Here is a 24,753-nt window from a genome sequence, read left to right as displayed (position 1 = left end):
ATCCTACAGACAATAGCCAGACGAAACTGAAGATGGATTTGTAAGTTCATATCGTGAAAAAGGCAACAAACTCTGTGTTTTCAGAGACAAAACTGTTGGAGCTGAGAATGGAGTCAGTGATTGCCTCCAGTCCAACTGAAGCATTCCAAAAACACCTCTTAAGGAACAGATCACAGCAGTGATTCAATGCCAAATGATGGCAGAAGATATGAAGTCATTTTAACTGGACACTAACTTCCTACAAGCACTGGGAGCAGCCAACAGTATTGAGATTGGAACTAAGACAAAAAGCAAGCAAACAAACTAGCTTTTGCTGGGGAGGCAACGGCCTAATGGTATTATTGCTGGTCTGTTAATCGAGAGACCCAGATAACATTCTGAGGAACCTGGATTCAAATCCTGCCACAGCAGAATAAATCCCTGGAGTTAATCCAATGATGACTGTGAATCCTTTGCTGATTGTTGAAAAAACCCATTTGGCTCACTAATGCCTTCTAGGGAAGGAAACTACCATCCTTACGTTTCTGGCCTACATGTGACTCCAGACCCACAGCAAATGTGGTTGACTCTGAACTGCTCTCTGGGCAATTAGGGATGGGCAATAAATGCTACCTAATCAGTAATGCCTCTAGATTCTTAATTCCAGATATTTTATTGAATTCAAATTCCACCATCTGCCATGGCACGATTCAAACCCAGGTCCCCAGAATGTTACCTGGGCCTCTGGATTAACGGTCCAGCAATAATACCACTAGACCATCGCCTCCCCAGTGCCGAGTCTGGAAGGCTGTAAAGTATTGGATCAAAGTAGATACTTCTCTTCAAACTTAAACTGAGCTTCATTGCGACAGTGCAACAGGACAAGGGCAGAGAGGTCAGAATGAGAGTCGAGTGGTAAGTTAGAACAGCAGGCCACTCAAAACTCAGGATGAACAAAGATGCGTTCTGGCCCCATCGCAAACGGATGAGCCTATGGACACTTTCAGAATGAGACTGAAAAGCACGAGCAACGAGAGTTCGGAGATACATTCTGAAAGAAAAAGTTCAAGGACACAGGCAAAAGGCTGTTAGTTCAGCTGCATGCCCCGAGGTACAAACGGAATTAATGGGAAAGGACAAGCTGACAATACTACAGGCTGCAGACACTGCCCCAGAGCGCATAAAGCCAAGACTGGGCAGATCATGGGCACTGACTACCCACACGGCTAGTGTTCAGTTAAGTCAAGAGAGAAAAACCCCAGGCTTAGTGCAATGAGACTGCAGCCGAAGAACGCATATGCCACCCACAAAATGATAGGCCAGAGCTGGGTATGAGTTGCTCGTGAGCTCACTGACAGAAGGAAATGCCTGATCACATGCACGAGCAGGTTCAGGAACAGCTTCTTTCTGGCTGTTATCAGATTGTTGAATGGACTCTAGCCTCAAATAATGTAACCTGCAATGCAACCTGTATGCCTCTTAAGACTTTTTGATCTGTACATCCTTTGCTCGCTGTGATCTGCCTATACCACTCGTAAACAAAGCTTTTCACTGTATTTTGGTACACACGATAATAAATCAATCAATCGATCAAATCAATTAATCAATGTACAGGTTAAAGAGCATGCAAGAAGTCCAAACACCAGAAAAAGATGAGGTGGACACAGGAAGAAGACAGTAAACGAGACATCAATCAGGGTAAATAAAATGGAAAAAAAAAGACACCAAAATAGCCAGGAAGATGAGGATAAGCTTGACGTAGACACAGGAACTGCAGGAAGTATTCCAGATATTTGAAATGGATGCAGGTGCAGTGAGCTGTTATGAAGGCGAATAAAATGTTAGCCTTTATTGCAAGACAATTTGAGTACAGAATAGTGAAGTCTTGCTTCAATTGTAGAGGAGCTTGGATTGACCCCACCTGGAGTAGTGGATAGTTTTGGTCTCCTTATCCCAGGAATGATATTATTATCACAGACGGAATGTAACAGAGGTTCCCCAGAATTGTTCCTGTGGTGGCAGAACTGTCTGATGAAGTGAGATTGAGCAAACTGAGAAAACTAGACCTGTATTTTCCAGATTTTCAAAGAATGAGAGATGATCTCATGGAAACATACCAAATATTGAGAAAGGCTAGACACAGATAGGTGCAGGTGTTCCCTTGACCAAGGGGACCACATTTAAAAATGAGGGGACTGCTATTCACATCTGAGATGAAGAGAAATTATTTTACTTCGAGAGTTGTGAATCTTTGGAATTCTCCACAACAGAGGACTGTGGAAGTTCAGTCTTTGAGTATTTTTATGTCAGAGATCAACAGATTTTTACCAAAAATAGAAATTGCTGGAAAAGCTCAGCAGGTCTGGCAGCATTTGTGGACAGAAATCATAACATTTCTGGTGGAGTGACCCTTAGAACAAAACGGGTTTCTGAAGAAGGGCCACTGGCCCCAAAATGTTAATTCTGATTTCCCTCCAGAGGTGCTGCCAGACCTGCTGAACTTTTCCAGAAATTTCTGTTTTTGTTTGATCTCCAGCATCCGCAGTTATATTGTTTTTTTAATTGACAGAATTCTACTTTCCAATGTGTACAGGGTTATGGAGATGGGGAGAGCAAAAGGCTTTGAAGTGTTTGTTCAGCCATGATCCTACTAAATGGCATGGCAGGCTTTAATGGGCTGAATGGCCTACCACTCTTACTATGTTCCTAAATCTTTAGATCAGGACCAGGGTGAGACATAAATCTGAAGTTTGGGACGTACACAAGAGCAGGTAGTAACACCATCCCACCCAGGCTCAGTGATTAGCACCACTGCCTCACAACACCAGGGACATGGGTTCGATTCCAGCCTCGGGCAACTGTCTACGTGGAGTTTGCACATTCTCCCCGTGTCTGCATGGCTTTCATCCGGGTGCTCCGGTTTCCTCCCACAGTCCAAAGATGTGCAGGCTAGGTGGATTGGCCATGCTAAATTGCCCATACTGCCCAGAGATGTTTAAGTTAGGTGGATTAAACATGTGGAAATGCAGGGTTAAGGGAATGGGTGTGGGTGGGATGCTCTTCAGAGGGGCGGTGTGGACTTGTTGGGCCAAATAGCTGTTTCCACATAGTAGGGATTCTATGATATACACAACCTTTCCTGGAAAGGGTATCTGAGAAAGGCCCAAATCCGAAGCTCAGACCTAGGGAGGGATGTTAAATAAAGGTTTCACATCACTGAAAACTGATGGTCCCACTCTCCTGGGGTTGAGCAGTGGCAAAGAACTGCAGTTTTCTTCAGTAAGCCTGAGGATTAAAGATCCACCTATAATGCTTCGTCACCCTCTAATGTGTGTAACCTCTCCAAAATGGAGTTCATTTCAAGATGGGACCAGAGATAGTCTGTTAACAGGAGGTAGCAAACACATGGTGCAGGATAGCTCTCTCAGAAATGATATCTCACTGGAAGACAGATCTGGGAAAGAGCCAGCCAAGTCTTTGTAGGATAAACTTCTCAAAGGAAAAACAATGGGTTTAGAAAAGTCTAAGTTCAGAGCCAGGTCAACAGGATAGAGACATCTATGAAGATCTCAAAAGAATGGTCCCTCCATGCAATGTATGCTAGAGCCAGAGGAAGAGAAACAATCGACCAGAAACTGAACTGGACTAGTCCTATTGTACTGTGGATACAGGTGAAGGTCAGAGGTTAGGAATCTTGCAAGAAGTAACTCAACTCCTCTCCCCAAAGCCTGACTGCCATCTACAAAGGCACAAGTCAGGAGTGTGATGGAATACTCCCCAGATGCCTGGATGGGCGCACCTCCAACAACACTCAAAAAGCTTGGCACCACCTAGGACAAAGCAATCCACTTGACTGGTACCACATCCACATTCACTGCATCTGCCATCAACACTCAATAGACTGTATCACCCTTAAGATGCACTGCAGAAACTGAATAAGGCTTCTTCAGACAGCACCTTCCAAACCCACAAACACTACCTTTTGGATGACGAGAGCAGCAGATACATGGGAACACCAGCCTCTGCCAGGCCCCGTCAAAGCTTTACACCGTCCTGACTTGGAAATATATCACCTTTCCTTCCGTGGCTCACAATCTTGAGACTCCCTTCCTAATAGCATTGTGAGAGTCTCTACACCAGAAGAACTGCAGCTCATCAAGACGGCAGCTCACCACCATCTTCTGAAGGAACCTAGGGATGGGCAATAAATGTTTGCCCAGGCAGTGATACCCATATCCCACTAATGAATAAGAAAAAGAAGTGCACATAAGAAGAGGGGATGATAGTTACTGAAGTACCAGTCAGACCATGGCACACTGCAGGAGCTGATTTACTTACCCATCATCAAAAGTGGTGTCTCCTTGTCACAGTTTCCATTCGTCTGAAATGTGGAAGATTTGAGAGCCACAACAACACCTCTCAGCATTACAAACTCTGCTCGCTGAGCCAAGCATTCTTGAAAGAATAATTTGTGAGAACGAATCACAATTCACTAACAGAAAAATTAAGGGATTCACTGAACAGTACATCACCATGATATCTATGGGAAAGTGGGTTTGTGAAAGCAAATCCTCATAAGGTGCCCAAAGGAGTATCCAACCCTCATCTTGCTGTCTTTGCAATATACCCGTCCTCAGGCTGAGTTAGGAAGAGCTGTGGACGATTCAGCCCCTTTGTCCTGCTGTATTATTTGATAAGGTCATGGCTGACGGTGGGTACAAATCTGCATTCCCCTGTGGAGATGTAATACTGTTCGACTGTTCTTAGTAGGGTGTGTGTTGCTAATACAAAACTCACCAAAGATGGCCTCCACCTCAGGCATGTGCTCAGCTGATGTTCAAATACGACAACAGAGGATGCATTTGCACATAATATGGATGATGTCACTGAAACCTAAGGAACCCTCATCACACTCATTCCCCACACAGATCTAGCTTCTTGGTTCCCAGCTCTCCCCCCACACCATTCCCTGTTCCACTCTCCTGCCCCTCTCCCAAAACCCCCACTCCTTATTCAGCTTTTCTGCTCCCCAATCCCAGCTCTAGCCCCTAATTCACCATTCCATTCTTCCAGCCCTTTCTCCCTTATTGCACTCTCCGTCTCCCACTTGCACTTCCATCTCCATCCATCGCACTCTTCCCTCTGTCCTCTCCCCGCGCTGTCTCCCCATCACACGCTCCTCTCACAGCTCCATCTCCACCCTTCAAAATCTCCCTTTCCTCTCCTGCCACACAGTCTCCCCCATCGGATTCTCCATCTCCCAGCTCCATTTCCCCCATCGCACTCTTCCCTCTCCCTCTGCCAGCTCAGTCTCCCCTATTGCACTCTTCCCGTCACAGCTCCTTCTCTCCCATCGCACTCCCCGCTCACTGTGCTGTTTCCCCCATCACGCTCTCCCTCTCACAGCTCCATCTCCACACTTCACATTCTCTCTCTCCCCCACTGCACTGTCCAATCTCCCTTCCCCTGCTCCATCTGCCCAGCTCACTCTCCCTCTCCCAGTTCAACCTCCCCCAGTGAACTTTCCCTCTCCCACTCCAGCTTCATCTCCCCCCTCACACTCTCCCCCTCTCCGCTTCTCTCCCCCATCACACTCTCCCTCTCCTCACTCTGTCTCTCCCATTACACTCTCCCTCTCCCTGCTCCATCTCACCCCATCGCACTCTCCCCCTCCCTGCTCTGTCTCCCCCCATCACAATCTCCTCCTCCCTGCTCCGCCTCAACCCATTGCACTCTCCCTCTTCCTGCTCTGTCTCCCCCCTTGCACCCTTTCCTTTCCGCTTCTCTCTCGCATTGCACTCTCCCTCTCCATCTCTCCTACTGTACTCTCTCTCCCCATCACTTTCTCACACTTTCCGCTCCATCTCCCAAATCACACTCTGCCTCTCCTCACTCAGTCTCTCCCATTGCACTCACCCCCTCTATGATCCATTTGCCCCCATCGCACTCACCCTCTCCCTGATCCGTCTCCCCCCATCGCACTCGCCCTCTCCCTGAACCGTCTCCCCCCATCGCACTCGCCCTCTCCCTGCTCCGTCTCCCCCCATCGCACTCGCCCTCTCCCTGCTCCGTCTCCCCCCATCGCACTCACCCTCTCCCTGCTCCGTCTCCCCCCATCGCACTCACCCTCTCCCTGCTCCGTCTCCCCCCATCGCACTCACCCTCTCCCTGCTCTGTCTCTCCCCCATCGCGCTCCCCCCCAACTCTGTCTCATCCCAATGCACTCTCCACCTCCCTGCTCCATCTCCTCCCCCCATCGCACTCTCCACCTCCCTGCTCTGTCACCCTCACTATGGTGATTTCAGTAACCCCACACTGAGCAGTAACGGTGTAGGTACTGTGACAATATGGGCAGGGGGTCTGATGCCTACGGTTGCCATGGCAATAGACACAGCGTATTTAGAAAGAAATATGAACCAGATATCATGGGAATGTACAGCTGTGATGCTACCTCTTGTCCATCAGCCTCCCAGCCACAAGATGACCTAAACGGAATCTTCTCTGAACCCACCAGCATGTGACTGAAGAAAATAACTGTCCAGTGGAGACCTTATTTAATGGCACTTCCACAGCTCCCCCTCCCTGCTCTGCTCCCCCCATCGCATTTTCCCTCTCTCTGGAAAGTGTCAATCCCTTCACAAATGCTGCTGCCTTTCTCTAGCATTTCCTCATTCTGTTTTCGGATTTCCAGCTGTGACAGTATCCCCCTGTCCAATCAGCATTATTGAGTTTATCTGTCTGTTTGATGTCGGTTGTTGGTTAAATATTGCCTGGGACCCAAGGTTGGGAACGGGAAACAAGCTTCGCTCTTTTCTCTTGTAACGATGGACATGGGATCCCTTAGGAAAATGTACTCCTTCCTGGATGGTGGGGTAACAATTTGATCCAAGTACATTTGACGCTGCCTTCAGTTTCCAGGAAATGTACCATCATTCCCAATTAGTGGCCTTCGGGATGAAAGAAAATGTCTTAAAAACTTATTGTTTTGCTCCAACAAACAAGGACAGGACTTGTACAATTAAAAGTAGGGCTGTGAATCGTGTTGTAGAACAGAGAGACCTAAAGGTTTGGTACATAATTCTTTGAAAGTTGTGTCACAGGTAGACAGGGTGGTTAAAAAGGCATTTAGCACGCTTGCCTTCATTGCTCAGACCTTTGAGTATAGGAGTTGGGATGTCATGTTGAGGCTGTACAGGATGTTGGTGAGGCCTCTTCTGGAATACTGTGTCCAGTTCTGGCCACCCTGTTATAATGAAGGATATTATTAAACTGGAGAGGGCTCAGAAGAGATTTACCAGGATGTTGCCAGGAATACAGAGTTTGAGTTATAAGGAGAGGCCGGATAGGCTGGGACATTTTTCATTGGAGCGTAGAAGGTTGAGGGATGACCTTTTACAGTCATAAAGGATATAGATAAAGCGAATGGCAGGTGTCTTTTTCCTAGGGAAGGGGGTTTCAAGACTAGGAGAGAGAAGAAAGTTTTGAAAAGATATGAGGGGCAGCTTTTTTATACAAAGAGTGAAATATATTGCAGGTTCAGCTACAACGTTTGAAAGATATTTGGGTAAGAACATGAAAAAGGGTTTGGAGGGATCTGGGCCAAGTGCAGGGAAGTGGGACTAGTTTAGTTTGGGATTATGATTGGCATGGACTAGTTGGACCGAAGGGTCTGTTTCAGTGCTGTATCACTCCATTTAAAACAAAAGGTAATCTAATCCTGAATGCACTCAACAGCTTGGAGTGCTGTGGCATTATCAACTTTACAGCAGAAACTTGCTAAGGTAGACAACCTGTGTTCAAATCACAGCATCTTACTGGAGAGGCAGGCCATTCGGTCCACTTGCTCATGCTGGCTCTTTGAAGAAGGCCACCAGGCAAATGAGCAGAAGTAGGCCTTTCAGCCCACTGAATCTGCCCCGCCATTCAATGAGATCACGATTTGATAATCTCCAACTCCACCTTCCTGCCTTTCCCCATAATTGTTGGTTCTGGAATTGGTTAAAAATTCAACCTATCTCAACCTCGAATATACTTAATGACCCTGCCTCGACTTCCCTCTGTGGGAAAGAATTCCACAGGGTCACTAACCCTCTGAGAGAATAAATTCCTCCTCATCTCTGTTTTAAAATAGGCAGCCCTTAGGCAGAGAGTAAGCCTTCTAGTCCCAGACTCTCCCAAAAGCGGAAACAACCTTTCCACATCCATTGTCATGCACCTTAAGTATCATATGTTTCAGTAAGATTGCCTGTTATTCTTCTAAACCCCAATGAATAAGGTAATAAGAAATAGGAGCAGGCCATTCGGTCTACTAGGCCTGCTTTCATAAAATGCCGACCGTGTGGATGCAGGCCATATACTGACTCTCCAAAAAGCATCCTACCCAAATGCCCCTACCCTATCCCTGTAACCCGGCATTTACCACGGCCAATCCATCTAGCCTGCATATGCTTGGAACAACAGGGCAATTGAGCATGGCCAATCCACCTAACCTGTACATCTGTGGGAGGAAATTGGAGCATCCAGAGGAAACCCGCACAGGCATGGGGAGAATATGCAAACTTCTTACAGACAGTTGCCCAAGGGTAGAATTGAACCTAGCACTGTGAGGCAGCAATACTGAGCTGTTCTACTGCCCCATGAATGCTTTGTCATTCAGTAAGTTTATGGCTGATCTAATTGTAACCTTAACTCTAATTTCCTGCCTATCCCCTATGAACATTCTCTCAACCCCTCCCTGTCAAGTCCCCTCAAAATAAGATGTTTCAATAAGATCACATATCATTCTTCTAAATTCCATTCGCTATAGGCCCAACTTGCTCAACCCTTCCTCATAAGACAATCTCCTTCATCCTGTGAATCAGCCCAAATGACCTCCTCGGAACAGTACATCTTTCTTTAAGTAGGGAGACCAGCACTGAATCACAGAACTGTTATAGTGCAGAAAGAGGCCCATTAGCCCATTGTGAATATACCAGCTCTCTGAACAAGCGGCGTGACTTAATGCTATTTTCCTGCTTTATCCCCATGCCCTTGTACGTTATTTCTCTTCAAATAATCATCCAGCGCCCTCTCGAATACCTCAGTTGAACATGCCTCCACCACATTTCATAAGAACGTATGAGATAGGAGCAGGAGTAGGCCGTCTGGTTCACTGAACCTGCTATGCCATTCAATAAGATCATGGCTGATCTTTTCATGGACTTAGCTCCACTTACCTACCCCTCACCATAACCTTTCATCCCTTTACTCTTGAAAAATCTAACTATCTTTGTTTTAAAAACATTCAACGAGGTAGCGTCAACTGCTTCACTGGGCAGGGAATTCCACAGATTCACAAACCTTTGGGTGAAGAAGTTTCTCCTCAACTCAGCCCTAAACCTGCTGCCCCTTATTTTGAGGCTATGCCCCCTAGTTCTGGTTCCACCCACTAGTGGAAACAACCTCCCTGCTTCTATCTTATCTACTCCTTTCATAATTTTTCATGTTTCTATAAGATCACCACCCATTCTTCTAAGTTCCAATGAGTATAGTCCCAGTCTACTCAATCTCTCCTCATACGCCAAACTCTGGAATCAACCTAGTGAACCTCCTCTGCACCCACTCCAGTGCCAGTCCATCCTTTCTCATGTAAGGAGACCAAACCATTCCTGAACTAAGTTGCCAGTTCTAGATAGTTTGAATTATGGGGAGAGACTGAATAGGCCAGGGTCTTTTTCCGCTGGAGTGTTGGAGGTTATGGGGTGACCTTACAGAGGTTTATAAAACCATGAGGAGCATGGATATGATGAATCGCCAAGGCCTTTTTCCCAAGGGTGGGTGAGTCCAAAACTAGTCGGCACAGATTTAAGGTGAGAGGAGAAAGATTTCAAAAGGGGCCTAAGGGGGATCTTTTTCACACAGAGGGTGATGCATGTATGGAATGAGCTGCCAGAGGAAGTGGTGGAGGCTGGTACAATTACAACTTTTAAAAGGCATCTGGATGGGTACATGAATAGGAAGGGACATGGGCCAGATGCTGGCAAATGAGACCTGCTAAGATTCGGATATAACACAAGGACCCTTCTTCAGAAAAAAATAAGGATGCTGACCCAAAACATCAATGAAACTGCTCCTTTGATGATGCCCAGCCTGCTGTGTTCCACCAACTCCACACTGTGTTATCTCTGACTCCAGCATTGGCAGTTCCTACTATCGCTAAGATTCGGATTTCTGTTTCACACTAATGAGTTCGACCAAAGGGTCTGTTTCTGCGCTGTATGACTCTATAACTACTTGCAGTCTGAAGAGTTTATTTTCGCACATCATCATCATTGCTATCATAATCACCTTAGGGCTGTGTCCCCAAATTCTCGATCCTTTCCTCTCCATCTTTTTTTGTTCAGACCCCTCACCATTTTGAAAACTTCTCTCAGATCTCCTCATAGTGTTCTCTTCTCCAGAATAAGTTCCAATGTTTCCAAATCTATCCCGATAACTGAAGCTTTCACCCTTGGAATTAATCTAGTAAACCTCCTCTGCACCCACTCCAGTGTTTTCAATTCCTTCCAAAAGCATGGCACCCAGAATTGTGTGCAGTACTCCTCAGTGTATACTCCTGTATACAGCTCAAACAATACCAGTATATATTCAGAGATAATGGGAACTGCAGATGCTGGAGATTCCAAGATAATAAAATGTGAGGCTGGATGAACACAGCAGGCCAAGCAGCATCTCAGGAGCACAAAAGCTGACGTTTCGGGCCTAGACCCTTCATCAGAGAGGGGGATGGGGGGAGGGAACTGGAATAAATAGGGAGAGAGGGGGAGGCGGACCGAAGATGGAGAGTAAAGAAGATAGGTGGAGAAGGTGTGGGTGGGGAGGTAGGGAGGGGATAGGTCAGTCCAGGGAAGACGGACAGGTCAAGGAGGTGGGATGAGGTTAGTAGGTAGCTGGGGGTGCGGCTTGGGGTGGGAGGAAGGGATGGGTGAGAGGAAGAACCGGTTAGGGAGGCAGAGACAGGTTGGACTGGTTTTGGGATGCAGTGGGTGGGGGGGAAGAGCTGGGCTGGTTGTGTGGTGCAGTGGGGGGAGGGGATGAACTGGGCTGGTTTAGGGATGCAGTGGGGGAAGGGGAGATTTTGAAACTGGTGAAGTCCACATTGATACCATATGGCTGCAGGGTTCCCAGGCGGAATATGAGTTGCTGTTCCTGCAACCTTCGGGTGGCATCATTGTGGCAGTGCAGGAGGCCCATGATGGACATGTCAACCCCACCACACCCGGCACCTTCCCCTGCAACCGCAGGAAATGCTACACTTGTCCCCACACCTCCTCCCTCACCCCCATCCCAGGCCCCAAGATGACATTCCACATTAAGCAGAGGTTCACCTGCACATCTGCCAATGTGGTATACTGCATCCACTGTACCCGGTGCGGCTTTCTCTACATTGGGGAAACCAAGCGGAGGCTTGGGGACCGCTTTGCAGAACACCTCCGCTCAGTTCGCAACAAACAACTGCACCTCCCAGTCGCAAACCATTTCCACTCCCCCTCCCATTCTCTTGATGACATGTCCATCATGGGCCTCCTGCACTGCCACAATGATGCCACCCGAAGGTTGCAGGAACAGCAACTCATATTCCGCCTGGGAACCCTGCAGCCATATGGTATCAATGTGGACTTCACCAGTTTCAAAATCTCCCCTTCCCCCACTGCATCCCTAAACCAGCCCAGTTCATCCCCTCCCCCCACTGCACCACACAACCAGCCCAGCTCTTCCCCCCCACCCACTGCATCCCAAAACCAGTCCAACCTGTCTCTGCCTCCCTAACCGGTTCTTCCTCTCACCCATCCCTTCCTCCCACCCCAAGCCGCACCCCCAGCTACCTACTAACCTCATCCCACCTCCTTGACCTGTCCGTCTTCCCTGGACTGACCTATCCCCTCCCTACCTCCCCACCCACACCTTCTCCACCTATCTTCTTTACTCTCCATCTTCGGTCCACCTCCCCCTCTCTCCCTATTTATTCCAGTTCCCTCCCCCCATCCCCCTCTCTGATGAAGGGTCTAGGCCCGAAACGTCAGCTTTTGTGCTCCTGAGATGCTGCTTGGCCTGCTGTGTTCATCCAGCCTCACATTTTATTAACCAGTATATATTCCCTGGTTTTGCATTCTAAACCCCTAGGCTACTGTACGCTTTACGAACTGTACTTTCTGCCTGTCCTGCTACCTTTTACAACTTATACACTGTAGGGGAGGCAATGGCCTAGTGGTATTAGAGACCCAGATAACATTCTGGGGACCCAGGCTCGAATCTCCCCATGTCAGCTGGTGGAATTTGAAGTCAGTTTAAAAAAAATGTGGAATTAAGAATCTAATGATGACCATGAATCTATTGTCAATTGTCAGGAAAAACCCATCTGGTTCACCAATGTCCTTTAGAGAAGGAAACCACCATTCTTACTTGGTCTGGCCGACATGCCACTCCAATCCCACAGCAATGTGGCTGACTCAACTGGCCTCTGGGCAATTAGCAATGGGCTATAAATACTGCCTGGTCAGCAACACCCTCATCCCATTAATGCATAAAGAATGTCACTCAGCTTTCACCCTCCTCAGGGTATAACCCTTTATTTTATATTGTTTGTCTGCCTTCTTTCTAGCAATACGTCTGTAGAAATAGGAACAGAAGTAGGCTATTCAGCCCCTTGAGCCTGCTCTGCCATTAAACAGGATCATGGCTGATCCGACATTCCTCACACCCACAATCATTATTTTCCCTGCGATCCTTGATTCCCCCCTTTGGAGGGTCAGTGCAGACTTGCTGGGCCTTATGGCCCATTCAGGCACTGTAGGTATTTTAAGGAGGGGGGGGGGGGTCAATAACCAGGGCATTGTTTTAATCTGAGGAACAGGAGTTTAGAAGGAATTTAGGGGAGATTTTCTTTCACCCAGAGGGTGGTGGGTATCTGGAATCCACTGCCTAAAAAGTAGTATTGCAACGTTGAAGAAATATTTAGATAAACAGTTGAAAGGCCAAGTTTAGGGAAGTGGGACTCGAGTGGATAGGTGCTTGACAGCTGGCTGAATGGGCTTTCTCAACCTCTACGGCGTGCAGCTGCTGTTTTGAACACTAGATGGAGGTTTGTAACAAATCTTCCCATCCGTGCCATCACTGAATAACTCTGCAGGGCACTCAGACTCACTTTGTCCTCACTCTCCGTTGGCAATGCCAGGATCAATCTATTAGCAAGGTCAAAGTCCTCCTTTGCAGCCTTCTAGAAAATTCTGCCGACTTTATTCCAAAGTCATCGTACTGAGTGGGAAAGTGAAAAATAAAAGCAGTGAGGGATTCCTCAGAAACATTCGCCTTTCTCCCAGCGACCTTAACCCTGCCCAGCCCAGCTCCCGCACTTCTGCCCTCACCCCTTCTCTCCCCTCCCACAATGGCGATAGGGTCCCCTGGTCCTGACCTAACAACACCACCAGACTCCAAAAAATAGAAAACTCTGATGCAGAGTGACTGGGCTCAAACCATCTAACTCTGCTTTCTTCTCAGATGCTGTCAGACTTGCTGAGTTTCTCCAGAAATTTCAGCTTTTGTTTCAAAAACAGAAGTAGCTTGGGCTTAACTAGCCCTCATCATTGTCTCCCTGATGCATGGTTTGGCTGACAGGCCCTTCTGAATAATAGGGAACGTCAACAATCAAGAGCTGGGTGTGGGGAGGGACTGATTTTGAAACAGAATAACCCTGCTTTCAACCCAATCCTGTTTCCTGTCTGTCCAGGATTGGAGACAAAAACAGAAATCGCTGGAGAAACTCAGCAGGCCTGCCAGCATCTGTGGAGACAGAAAGCAGAATTAACATTTTGGGTCCAGTGACCCTTCCTTAGAACACCAAAATGTCAACTCTGCTTTCTCTCTCCACCGATGCTGCCAGACCTGCTGAGTTTCTTCAGCATTCTCTGATTTTGTTTCTGATTTCCAGCATCCGCAGGTCTTGCAGTTTTTAGTCCAGCATAGGAGTAGTCCATGATTTAGGGAGGATAGTGACATACAAAAACAAAACAACAAAAGTGAAGCACAGCACATGAACAGACCCTTCGGCCCTCCAAGCCTGTGCCAACCATCACACGCTGCGGAAACTAAAAAACAAATCTTTTGCCCTTATTTGGTCCATATCCCTCTATTCCCTGATAATGGGAACTGCAGATGCTGGAGAATTCCAAGATAATAAAATGTGAGGCTGGACGAACACAGCAGGCCAAGCAGCATCTCAGGAGCACAAAAGCTGACGTTTCGGGCCTAGACCCTTCATCATCTGATGAAGGGTCTAGGCCCGAAACGTCAGCTTTTGTGCTCCTGAGATGCTGCTTGGCCTGCTGTGTTCATCCAGCCTCACATTTTATTATCCCTCTATTCCCTCCCTGTTCATGTAACCATCCAAGTGCCTCTTAAATGACGCCAATGTGCCCACTTCCACCACCTCCTCTGGCAATGCATTCCAGGCTCTTACCACTCTCTGTGTGAAAAACCTCCTCCACACATCTCCTTTAAACATTCCCCCTCTCACTTCAAACCTGTGCCCCCTTGTAATTGAAAGTTCAGCCCTGGGTAAAAGTCTCTGACTATCCACCCTGTCTATGCCTCTCATAATTTTGTCAACCTCGATCAAGTCTCTTTTTTTTACCCTTTTCTCCAAGTCAATGCCCTCAAGACCAAACAACATCCTGGTGAACCTTCTCTGCACTCTCTCCAAAGCTTCCACATCCTTCTGGTATTGTGGTGACCAAAACTGCACACAATACTTCCAATGCAGTCTAACAAGGGTATTATATCGCTGCAACATGTTTTGCCAACTCTTGGATTCTATGCCCCGTCAATGAAGGCAAGCATGCCATATGCCTTTTTTACCACCTTGGCCACGTGTGTTGCCACTTTTAGGCAACTGTGGACCTGCACACCCAGATCCATCTGTATGTTAATGTTCCTAAGGGTTCTGCCATTTACAATATAATTCACACCTAAATTTGATCCTCCAATCCAAAATGCATCACCTCGTATTTGTCTGGATTAAACTCCATCTGTCATTTCTGAGCCCAAGTTGCCAATCTACCTTTATCCAGTTGTATACTTTCACAATCGTTGCCACTATCAGAAACTCCAACAATCTTCGTGTCATCTGCAAACTTGGTGATCAGACCACCCAAATTTTCCTCCAGAACATTTATATAAACTACAAAATAACAGAGGCCCTAAGATTGATCCCACTAGTTACCGGTCTCCATTCTGAAAAGCTTCCTTCCACCGCTACCCTCTGACTTCTATGACCGAGTCCATTTTCTATCCATCTAGCCAGCCCACCCTAAATCCCACGTGATTTTTAGTTTTTGTACCAATCTGCTTTGTGGGACTTTATCAAATGCCTTACTAAAGTCCATATAAACTACATCCACAGCCCTTCCCTCACCACTTATCTTCATTACCTCTTCAAAGCATCCAATCATGTTGGTAAGACATGACCTTCCCTGTACAAAATCACACTGCCTGTGACTAATTAGTCTATTTTCTTCCAAATGTGCATGTATCTTGTCCCTGTGTATCTTCTCTAAGAGCTTCCCCACCACAGAGGTCAGGCTGACTGGCCTATAGTTTCCTGGATTATCCCTGCTTCCTTTTCTAAACAAGGGAACATCATTGTCTAATCCTCAGTCCTCTGGAATTTTGCCTGTGGTTAAAAGGGATGCAAAGAAATCTGCTAATGCCCCAGCCATTCCTCCACTTACCTCTCGTAGCAACCTGGGATAGATTCCATCTGACCCTGGGGACTTGTCTACCTTAATGCAATTTAGGATACCCAAAACCTCCTCCTTCAATATACAGACATTCTCTAGAATATTCACACACTCATCCTTGACCTCAACATCAGTCACGTCCTTCTCCTTGGTGAATACTGATACAAAGTACTCAAGAAGGATGTCTCCCACTTCCTGTGACTCCACACATAAGTTGCCTCCTTTGTCTTTGAGTGGGCCTACTTTTTCCCTTGCTATCCTCTTCCTCCTAATACATGCACAAAAAGCTTTGGGATTCTCCCTGACCAAGTTTGCTAAAGCCATTTCATGGACGCTTTCAGCCTTCTTAATTCCGTGTTAACGTTCTTTCCTAATTTTTCTATCCTCCTCAGGGGTTCATCGGTTTGTAGCTGCCTAGACTTATCACATGCTTCCTTTTTCCTTTTGACTAAGCTTATAATTCTGATGTCCCATTTCTGAGAATGATGGGCAGGCCATTTGTCACTGAAAAGAGAAGGCAGAGGGAGGTGAATTTTGGAATTCTCTACCTCATCGTCAGTCACTGAGAGTGTCCAACATGGGTATCAAAAGATATCTAGATATTTATGGGATAGTACGGGAATATGGGATTCAGTTACAAGATCAGTCATGATTTGGTTGAAAAATCCTATTCCTTCTATTTCCTACAGACATGTGACTCCACACCCACCACAATATGGTTGACTCTTCATCCTCCTCTGAAATAGCCCAGACAGACTCTCAGCCCAAGGGCAATTAGGGACAGGCACAAACACTAGGGAGAGAGATAGAGAGAGACTCTCAGCCCAAGGGCAATTAGGGACATGCACAAACACTAGGGAGAGATAGAGAGAGACTCTCAGCCCAAGGGCAATTAGGGACATGCACAAACACTAGGGAGAGATAGAGAGAGACTCTCAGCCCAAGGGCAATTAGGGACAGGCAGCAAACGCTTGAGGGAGGGAGGGGGAGAGAGGGGGAGAGAGAGAGAGAGAGACTCAGCCCAAGGGCAACTAGGGACAAGCGGCAAATACTAGGGAGAGAGAAAAAATAAGACAGAGAGAGAGAGGGAGACAGACATTCAATCCAAGGGCAATTAGGGACAGGTGACTAAAGCCAGCCTTGCCAGCGACACTCCCATCCCCAATGAAGAGAGAACCATTGATATGGAGAGTAGTGTAATGAAGCCTGCCTCGGATGAATTTAATTGAAAATCTGAGACAGCAGAGGAGTTTGCTGTAAGAGTGCTGACAGTGCTGTGTATAGTTTGCTGCCCTGACTCTGTTAAACAGGCTGCGAGGTGGCTAAACACAGCAGCATCTCCCCCCATTCCCAGGCTGTTGCCTGTTACATGGAGCTGGCTGTTCTGCAGCAATTAATATTCCGCTCACAATTCCCTCCCTCCACCCCCCCCCTCCTCCCATCCCGTGCTCGTTGTGTTAAGTCCCATGAGATCACACAGTCCTGGCGTTGCTGACAATAATGGATTATCATTGGACCAGCTGGGGCTAACACGGCCGACCGTGTACATCTGTGCAGTGACCATATGAGAGACTGGCAGCAGTGATGCCCGCCTAGCACAGGCGACATCTCCACCGTGACCGTGCAAGAGTGTTGACGGGAAGCAGATGAGACACGCACACCGTCTCATTGTGGCTCTCTCTTTCTTTTCCTGTCTCAAAGGGGCAGCGTGAACAATTCTGCTCCCTCCACCCTATTTGACCCCATGCAGAGTCTCTCTGATGCCTTTTTACGTTCCCCTAATTCTGGCCCTTTGTCCATCTCCAGTTTTCTCCCGCTGCTCCGTTAGCGGCCGTGCCTTCGATGGCCCCACTCTGGGCAGTCACGACCACAAGGCCTGGGGGCAGGAGTAGGCCATTCAGTCCATTGACTCATCTGCTAATCCTCAACTCCACTTTCCTACTTTTATCCCTCTAACCCTCAATCCCCTTTCTGATTGAAATATCGATTTCAGCCTTAAATAACCCAGTCTGTGTGATATAGAATTCCATAGGTTCACTGTCATCTGAGAAAAGATATTTTTCCTCATCTCTGTCTTAAATGTGTGACTCCCCCCCCACCTCGTTGCGAGAGTTTGTCCTCTAGCTCTCCTACAAAGGGAGACAGCCTCTTCACATCTCCCCTGACGAATCCGCTAAGTCACCATCATTCTTCCCTATTCTAATCAGTATGGGCCCAATCTATTCAAACTGTCCTCTTAGGATAGTCCCTCCGTACCCAGTGACTGAGCTTCACATATACCAGTGTGTCTTTCCTTAGATAAGGGACACAAAACTATTTGTAGATTCCAGCTGTGGTCAGACAAGTGCCTCATGTTTGTTTTGGCACCCCCCCCCGACAATTTTTATACTCCATTCCCTTTTAAATAAAGGCCTTTTCATTTCATTTGCCTTCCCTATTACATGCTGAACATTGGTCGCTTTTTGTGATTCCCTGCCTAAACCCTCTCCTCCCCCACTCCCCTCCCATCTGTCTCTTTTTAAAATGCTCCTTAAAACCAGTCTCTTTGGCAGTGGGGTCATGACCCACAGGCTTCATTAACAGGGGAAAGTAATGAATTCATTAAAGAGAGAAAAAAAAATCAAAGTGCAGTTACACTGTGTTAGGTTCGCCGAGGTCTCTTGTTTAATTTTCCTATGTCTGTCTCCCAATCTCGCTTTCAGTTTTCACCTTCTCTCTGTTCTCCGTTGTCTTTCTTTTCCTTTTGTCTTTCTCTCAGAGTTCTGGCTCCCCCATCCAACTATCTCTATCTGTGACTCAATGCCAGCTTTTGTTTGATCTGAGTTCCTGTGAAGCGCCTCTTCTGAGGTCCCCTGATGTTAACTTGCTCAACCCAGGTAGCTGTGGGAGCGACGCTGCTCCTTTCCCAGGGACTGGCCGGCTCTTCGGTCACAGGAGGCATCACTGAATGCAGCAGCTCGATGGGCCGACCCTGTCCCTGTACTCTGAGTGGCACCACCAGTCGATGCTGGTGCTGTTCTTGAGCCAGTTTCTAGGGGGCAGCATTGAGCATTAAAAAGGGACATCAAGTGACCCAGATGAGTTTTTACAACAATCAGTTACTTATTTCTGTCCCGGGTTAATTAACCAAATTAAAATCCCAACAACTGCTAGAATGGGATTTGAGCCCATGACCCCCGATCACTAACCTCGGACCAGGATTGCTAATCTGGTGATAGTACCACCTACCGTAACCAGCACAGGAATAACACTGCACTGATGGGTCGCACGCTGCCTCACAGAGCCAGGGAACTGGGTTCGATTTCACCCACGGGTGACTGTCTGAGTGACGTCTGCACATTCTGCTCATGTCTGCGTCAGTTTCCTCCCACAGATGTGCAGGTGTGGGTGGGCAGGACAAGCTACATTACCCATAGCATGTAGGGTAAGTGGCTTAGACACAGGAAACGCAGGGTTATAGGGATGACTTTGAGTGGGATACTCTTTGGAGGGTCAGTGTGCACTTGACTGCTTCCACACGGTAGGGATTCTATTGATTCTCGTCAAACAACTAAAGGTTAGGAAACTGCCCGGGAGGTGGGGGCCCCTCTCCTCTCGTTCTATAAACCCCTTTCTTTCAACCCAACTGGAATGTTCGCTTTCTGAACAGACTGGAGACCAATGCTGGGTTTAGCTGAGCTGCCAACCATACCTGCGTCGCAGGACTCTAACCTGGCTAGCTATTTGGCTACAAGAGGCATTGCCGTCGAGACACCGACCCGCCGTTGCGCGCTCTCGACGGGATGCCAAACAGGAGCTAAAGACTGAGATAATAAAATGTGAGGCTGGATGAACACAGCAGGCCAAGCAGCATCTCAGGAGTGTCACTGGCGCTTTACTTGCTCACCCTGCGCCCGACCCCTGCCATGTAACCCTTACCCCCACACCCTAGGTTACTGCAATGAAAAACACCAGCTGCCTCTGAGTTTGAGAGCGGCCCCTCCAGGGGAATGAGAACACACAATTATAAAAAACGGGACTGATCTTTCACTGCACTGCCAAGGGATTGCTGCCCTGTCGGCACTGTGGTCTTCAAGCAGAGACACAAATACCCCAAATACTTCTTTACTCTCCATCTTCGGTCCGCCTCCCCCTCTCTCCCTATTTATTCCAGAACCCTCACCCCATCCCCCTCTCTGATGAAGGGTCTAGGCCCGAAACGTCAGCTTTTGTGCTCCTGAGATGCTGCTTGGCCTGCTGTGTTCATCCAGCCTCACATTTTATTATCTACACAAATACCCCAAACCCACAGCAAATGTGGATCACTCTCACCTGCTCTCTGGAAGGGCAATTAGGGATGGGCAGCAAACGTCAGCCCCACCCACAGCAGACAGAACCAAGGCATAGCCAAACACACAGAAGAATCGCTGGGGGAGGGGGGCTGTTCTGGACGGGAATCCCCAAGCTCATACTCCCCCAAGTCGAGCCAGCAGCGTGTCACTGATCATCAGCTGATCTCAGGTTATGCAGTGTCAGAACCCACCTGATCACCACACACTGAGGGGAGGCAGGGGGAGGGGAGAATTTATTCGAAATGCACGCCTTAAAATAAGTGATGCAAGAAAATATTGCAAGTCTGCACTTGCTTCCACTAATGGGAAGTTAAATGGCAGCATTGGGAAGGCCCCCTAAACAAATAATCATTAAATTCGCTGCCTCCTCGCACTCCCATAAACACAGCTGCTGCCAGGCAGAGTCACCTAATTTATCTTGTCATCAGGAGCAAGCTGCAGACTGCTGCTGAATGCAGAGAACTGAAGGGAACAAGGTGACAGCAGCTCTCTCAGGCTGACCCTGCTCAGGTTAGGCATCAGGCAGCCTGTGAGGATCAATCAGTAATATCCTGCCTGAACTTGACAAGCTATACAACACACTTCAAACAGGCACCCCCACCTCGCTCTTCGGGATTTAAAATCCCTGCACCCCCATCCCAGACAGACAGAGACACACACACACACACACACACACACACACACACACACAGAATGCAGCCTTGCAGCTCAATTGGAGCTTAATTCCAGGTTCAATGCTCCTCCAGCTCTGTCTCCACCAGCAATAACCAGGGATATCATCTGGATTTGATATCACAGGAAGAAAATATGTACAATACTCAGTGGGGAGGAGGTGTGCTCTGAGACTGGGGTGGAATGCAGGGGGGGGGCAGCAGAATGGATCTGAGACTATACAGGAGGGGTAGAGTGGATCTGAGATGGAAATGGAGGCTAGGTCTGAGACTGGTGGGGGAGAGTGGGTCTGAGACTGTGACAGGAGGGGCCCATGAGACTGTGGGGGGAAGGAGCTTGAGAGTGGTGGGGGGTGAGGATGAGACTGAGGCATGGAGTGGATCTGAGACTTTAGCTGGGGGGGAAGAGAGAGAGAGGGAGAGAGTCTGATAGTAGTTCCACACAGGGTCAGCAAGGAACATCAACAGCTTGATCGAGTCTAGCATCACCAACACATATGTCTCAGGGAGAATGAGGCCGACAAACCAAGAGGCCGATCACTTTAATCCCCATTCTGCACAATGTGATCGTGTCCAATCAGAAGGCGGCCTGAAGACATTTGCAGACAGATCAGTGGACATCTGTCTCGCAGTGACCGAGGTGGGGGGGATTATTTTGTTAGCACCAATAATGAAGTTATGTGGTGGTGTCACGTCACTTCAGCCAGCTGAGCAAAGGAAACCCCACACCACAGGATGTCCAAACAGATGTAAGTACAATCCGAAAGCCATGCTTGGAGATGTCAAGCGGGATCCCAATACAAATCAAAACAGTACTTTGAATGGATCCAAATGGAGAGCTCGTCATCATCAAGCAATTTCACCATTTAGGATAAAAGAGACAAGTGCCTTCAGGAGAAATGTGCCCACAGCGAAGCCATTTCTCCATCCATCCCTCCAGCAGCGATTTCAGGGTTTGCAATTAGCAAATATCACATGAAGCGATATCAACCTTCGGGCTCAAAGGAGTTCCCACCTTCCTTTTAAGGGTGGCACGGGGGCTCAGTGGTTAGCAAAACTGCCTCACAGCACCAGGGGCCTGGGTTCGATCGCACCCTTAGGCAACAGTCTGTGTAGGTTTCCTCCCACAGTCCAAAGATATGGCGAGGTGGACTGGCCATGCTAAATTGCCAATAGTTTTCAGGGATGTGCAGATCAGCCGGGTTTATAGAGGAATGGGTCTGGGTGGGAAGCTTGTTAGGCCAAATGGCCTGTCTCCACACTGTAGGGATTCAATGAACCTGAATTGTAAAGCTTTTTTTTTAAGGAGTCATACAGCATGGAAACAGACCCATCGGTCCAACTCATCCATGCTGACCAGATATCCCAGTCTGACCTAGTCCCATCTGCCAGCATTTGGCCCATGTCCCTCTAAACCCTTCCTATTCATGTACCCATCCAGATACCTTTTAAAAGTTGTAATTGTACCATCCTCCACCACTTCCTCTGGCAGATCATTCCATACATGCACCATCCTATGAAAAAGTTACCCCTTAGCTCCCTTTTAAATCTTTCTGCCCTCACACTGGTTTCCAGAGCAGTAGGTCCCTAAAGCAGGGTACTCATTTTGTTCTCAGAGCATTGTGCAGTTTTGGAAGCTCAGCTCAGAAAGATAGCAAAAGCCGTGGAGATATGACACAGGAACAAGAATCTTTGAGGTGCCTGAGGGCTCACTGGAAGGACAAAATGAGACCAGATCAAAGTCTAAACAATTTTGAAGAGATTGCTGTGCATGAATAATTTCTTTTAGCCTGCTGCTAAATGATTTGGGATAAATTTCTGAGTGTAAGGAATAGTCAGAATGTAGAATTCAGTGTGTCTTGAAGTGCCTAAAACTCTTTCCAATGGCGGAAAGTCAGAGGAGAATTGCACAAAAAAATCAAATCAGCAAATAAACCACTGGGAAGGTGAGATAACAAGGTGTGGAGCTGGATGAACACAGCAGGCCAAGCAGCATCAGAGGGGCAGGAAGGCTGATGTTTCGGGCCTAGACCCTTCTTCAGAAATGGGGGAGGGGAAGGGGGATCTGAAATAAATAGGGAGAGAGGGGGAAGCAGATCGAAGATGGATAAAGGAGCAAATACTGAGAGGAGACAGACCGGTCAAAGAGGCGGGGATGGAGCCAGTAAAGGTGAGTGGAAGTGGGGAGTTAGGGAGGGGATAGGTCAGTCCAGGGAGGACAGACAGGTCGAGGGGACAGGATGAAGTTACTAGGTAGGAAATGGGGGTGGGGTTTAAGGTGGGAGGAGGTAATAGGTGGGTGGAAGGACAGGTTAGGGAGGCAGAGATGAGCTGAACTGGTTTTGGGATGCAATTGGGGGAGGGGATATTTTGAAGCTTGTTAAGTCCACATTGATACCATTGGGCTGCAGGGTTCCCAAGCGGAATATGAGTTGCTGTTCCTGCAACCTTCGGGGGGCATCATTGAGGCCCAGAATGGACATGTTGTCTGCGGAATGGGAGGGGGATTTGAAATGGTTCATGACTGGGAGGTGCAGTTGTTTAGTGTGAACTGAGCGTAGGTGTTCTGCAAAGCAGTGCCCAAGCCTCCGCTTGGTCTCCCTGATGTAGAGGAGGCCACAACAGGAACAGTGGATGCAGTATACCACATTAGCAGATGTGCAGGTGAACCTCTGATTGATGTGGAAGGTTTTCTTGGGGCCTGGGATAGAGGGTGATGGGGGAGGTGTAGGGGCAGGTGTAGCACTTCCTGCGGTTACAGGGGAAAGTGCCAGGTGAGGTGGGGCTGGAGGGGAGTGTGGAGCGGACAAGGGAGTCACGGAGAGAGTGATCCCTCCGGAAAGCAGACAAGGGTGGGAGGGAAAAATGTCTTTGGTGGTGGGGTCGGATTGCAGATGGCGGAAGTGTCCGAGGATGATGCGTTGGATCCGGAGGTTGGTGGGGTGGTATGTGGGGACGAGGGGGATTCTGTTTTGGTTGTTATCAATCTTCTTTTTAAATGTAGCAGTTTGTGTTGTTATCTGAAAGGCTGTGAAAATGGATTCAAGAATGACTTTTGGAAGAGAATTGAAGAAATGCTTGGGACAGAAGAAATTACTGTGGAAAGTACAGGGAAGTGGGACTCTTTGGATTCAACTTTATAAAGCTCCAGTACTGACATGATGGAGCGAATGGCCCTTTCAGTGCTGCAACAGGTACAGAGTAAATAGCCATGGGGCAATGGATATGGTCATGCCAATGTTGCCCATATCTTCATCAAATCTCTTGTCCAAATAGGCCCTCAGGACACAATCCCAACCAAAGGAGGAATGTACCAAATCCATTCTCAGTGGAGACAGGGATTGTACCCTGTGCTGGGGACACCGTTCTGATCCTGACCAACCATCCAGACCACCCAGCCAACTGCACCCCTTCTGGGTTGCTTTGGCAATGTAGCCGTTTTACCTTGGATGTAGCCTCCCGCTACTGAAGACCCTATAATGTTCCCTCCATTCCACAGCTGACCAAGAATCTCCCCCCCTATCCTTCCCACCTGCCAGTGTGTTTGGAGGGATTTACAAGTTCCTACGCAATCTGTTTGGCCATGTTACAAATGCTGTCAACTCCTGGAGTTCCTAATTCGGGGGCAGGGACGCTACCAGGCACCTCGTTCCTCCCCACAACCCCAGAACAAAATAATTCAGCTAAACTAGCTGCTGCCGAGCGCAACACCATTTGTTACCTCCCAGGCAGAAGCAGCTACAAGACATAAAAACACACACAGCAGAGTCACAGTTCAAAATGGTGAGCCTGGATCAGGAAAAATTAGGCAGGTCTTTATCAATATTTTAATTAAATTCACAGGGGACACTAGGCTAATGAATCTGACAAATTGCTGGCAACAAGCGAGCATTTGTTTGTTCATCTAAAAGGTTTCTAATCTCATCAGCCACTGTTAATACAGACAGAGCTGTACATGCAGAAACAATCACCAACAGTGCGAAGTCAAGAGATTCTTTT

At 47.8% G+C, this 24,753-nt stretch overlaps 1 protein-coding gene across 5 annotated transcripts in view; it reads right to left on the bottom strand.

Annotated features, from left to right (window-relative positions):
* LOC125447018 (serine/threonine-protein kinase BRSK2-like) overlaps positions 1–24,753 on the bottom strand; it is a 183,179-nt gene that overhangs the window by 78,374 nt on the left and 80,052 nt on the right. The window contains exon 1 of one of the 5 annotated variants that reach the window (XM_059640768.1): positions 20,064–20,206. The exons of the other annotated variants lie outside the window; for them this stretch is intronic. The gene's annotated coding sequence lies outside the window, so the exon portion shown is untranslated. Of the gene's footprint in view, positions 1–20,063; positions 20,207–24,753 lie in introns of those variants that run through there. 5 annotated transcript variants of the gene reach the window in all.

This window comes from Stegostoma tigrinum, chromosome 38 (assembly GCF_030684315.1).
Source record: "Stegostoma tigrinum isolate sSteTig4 chromosome 38, sSteTig4.hap1, whole genome shotgun sequence".
NCBI classification, from domain to species: domain Eukaryota; kingdom Metazoa; phylum Chordata; class Chondrichthyes; order Orectolobiformes; family Stegostomatidae; genus Stegostoma; species Stegostoma tigrinum.
Note: the sequence above shows the minus strand (reverse complement) of the source record. Positions and strands in the feature narration are given on the sequence as shown.